This window comes from Cebus imitator, unplaced genomic scaffold (assembly GCF_001604975.1).
Source record: "Cebus imitator isolate Cc_AM_T3 unplaced genomic scaffold, Cebus_imitator-1.0 Scaffold9, whole genome shotgun sequence".
NCBI classification, from domain to species: Eukaryota; Metazoa; Chordata; class Mammalia; order Primates; family Cebidae; genus Cebus; species Cebus imitator.
In genome coordinates this window covers 3,649,976-3,652,871 of record NW_016107324.1, presented here as the reverse complement: position 1 = coordinate 3,652,871, position 2,896 = coordinate 3,649,976, and the positions used below count along the sequence as shown (strand labels likewise).

The 2,896-nt window shown below is 47.6% G+C and overlaps 1 pseudogene; it reads left to right on the top strand.

The window, feature by feature from the left end:
* Positions 1-2,553: 2,553 nt before the first annotated feature.
* Positions 2,554-2,896, top strand: part of LOC108314905 — a 65,801-nt pseudogene continuing 65,458 nt past the window's right edge.

Here is a 2,896-nt window from a genome sequence, read left to right as displayed (position 1 = left end):
ACCGCAACCTCCGCCTCCTGGGTTCAGGCAATTCTCCTGCCTCAGCCTCCTGAGTAGCTGGGATTATAGGCACGCGCCACCATGCCCAGCTAATTTTTTGTATTTTTAGTAAAGACGGGGTTTCACCATTTTGACCAGGATGGTCTCGATCTCTTGACCTCGTGATCCACCCGCCTCGGCCTCCCAAAGTGCTGGGATTACAGGCGTGAGCCACTGTGCCTGGCCCTAATTACTGTATTTTTTGCAGAGATGGAGTTTCACCATGTTGTCCAGGCTGGTATCGATCTCTGAGGCTCAAGCAATCCTCTCGCCTCAGTCTCCCAAAGTGTTGGGATTACAGGCTTGAGCCACCACACCCAGCCTTTCCTTCACTTTGAAAGAGAAAATAATTATCACTGATGCCAGGCAAGGTGGCTCATGCCTATAGTCCCAGCCATTCCAGTGGCTAAGGTGAGACTATTGCTTGGGCCTAGGAGTTAGAACCCAGCCTGGGCAACATAGTGAGACCCCACCACTGATTATTTTTGAAACGATTAGCCTGGACAAATGATCTTGTCTGGGTTAAATCAACATGACCTTCCATGTGCTTTACCCACCATTAGATGATATATCATCAATCAAATGATGAAAATGATTCAGAAGTGATGCTGCATAATAGCTTAGAGTTATTAAATCATTGACTTATGAGTCTTCTGCATTCCCTGCAAGACCACAGATTTTTCGGCATTCTACATTTTGATTTAAATAATCTAATTTTCTGCTCAAGGTCAGAAAGATCCTGTGTTCATTAATTGGAATGGAGTAGGTCTTTGCTGAGCATTAAGAAATAAAAATGATCATTTAGCAACTAGGAAAGAGGATAATCCATTGCTGAAAATAGTGTCCTCAATCAGCTTGGAAGGTTTACTGAGGAAGAAAATGTACCCAGGCAAATGTCCAGTGACTTACCACCTCACCAGAATAGTCCTCCTCCTGATGTGTTTTGGACTGCATTCTTTTTATACCAAACACAACCCTGCCTCACCCTAAAATTCCTTCTAGTGAATTATGCTTTGGTAGCATGACTTCAGTCTACAATGAGGAAATATTAAAAGAAATAACCATATGGCATTCATATTTATCACAAGAACACTGTGAGCAAGGGGAGAGATGCCAGATGTAGGTGATGGGGAGGAAGGCAGCAAATCACACTGCCACGTGTGTACCTATGCAACAATCTTGCATGTTCTTCACATGTACCCCAAAACCTAAAATGCAATACAATAAATAAATGGGAAAAAAAAAAAGAACACTGTGGAAGATGTTGGTCACTGCGCAATACGACGTCCTCTACTAGACAGTAGAAATTATCTTTGGTTTCAGCCCAGGGATAGTTGTACTTCCCCTTAGCAGCCAGTTTATTTTTAGATCCACACCATGAACCGTAGATTCTTGACATTTACAGATTTGATCTTTGCATGTTCAACTGCTCAAAAGGGACATGTCAGTTATTTAACTCACAACCACTGTAAAGCCAGAGTGTGATATGAAACTCTTGCTAATGAGTGAGCCCAACACCCCAGTGCACGTTAGGACAGCTTTGCTGTTCGTTGACACATGCTGAGGACTGTTACCGCTCTTCGACACACTGTCCTGCCTGATCACACTGTCCTCCTCCGGCTGCCTGCTAAAAAGCTCAAAGGGAGGCATTTTTTTGTTTGTTTGTTTGTTTTGTTTTGTTTTGTTTGCAGACAGCCTCACTCTGCCACCCGGGCTGGAGTGCAGTGGCACTATCTTGGCTCACTGCAACCTCTGCCTCCTGGGTTCAAGCGATTCTCTGCCTCAGCCTCCTGAGTAGCTGGGATTATAAGTGCCCACCACCACGCCCGGCTAATTTTTGTGTTTTTAGTATTTCACCATGTTGGCCAGGCTGGTCTCGAACTCCTGACCTCGTGATCCACCCGCCTCAGCTTCCCAAAGTGCTGGGATTACAGGCCTGAGCCACCATGCCTGGCTCTCAAAGGGAGTTTTATGCCCTCCCTCTGACTGTACTTTCTGCACTCTAACCTCATTCTTCGTAAAGATTCCATCCCAACGCAAATAAGTTTAGAGTTCCCACGTGCCCTTCCCAAGGGGCAAGTGGTCTGCACGGTGTCACTTCACTGTGAACAAGGTCACCTGGGAGCTGGGCTCAGGAACAGGGCAAAACAGGGTCTCTCACCGGCTCAGAGCCACCTCACTACCAGAAATGGGAAGAGCTCCGTCTTGGTGGAAGAGAGGGATGAGGGGTGAGGGAAAGCAGGAGGAAGTGAAATACTTGCCTATCTCCCGCAAGAGGAAAAGGGACCATCTTTCCTGACAAATGAGGGAGAGGGCCGATTCCAAAGGTCGAGTGTTGAGAATGACTCCTGGGTGTGTCCAGCAGAGGGCGCTCTGGTATAGGTAGAAAGAAGAGCAGCGCCATCCACTCCCGGGGAAAATCTGGCGGTTTAGGTGGCTTGCCTGGCTAGCTCCAGAACTTGGGAACAACGTTCTGAATGGAAAGAATTCAAAGGTATGCTTGCATAGGAGGAGATGGCTTGCAATTGCCCAGAGAAATCCTTGCAGCTTCAGCAGCCCTTCCCAACGAGCCACCCCTTAGAACAGTCATCAAAAACGTGTAAAATATTTCCAGCTGCGAAGAAGTCCCTCGGGCGGCGCCGCGACGCGACTCGGTGCGGTTCCCAGACGCGCGCCGCTCCTACCCTCGGACCTCGGAAGTCCGTGCGGGTGCCGGAGGCGGCGGCGGCGGCGGTGATCCGATGCTTGTGGGTTAGAAGAACCCTGCAAAAACGTCTCTCTATCCATCTCTTGAAGGCTTGACGGTACACAATGTCATTCAGGCTCAAACTGCTTTTTCTTTTTTTTTTTTTTTTTT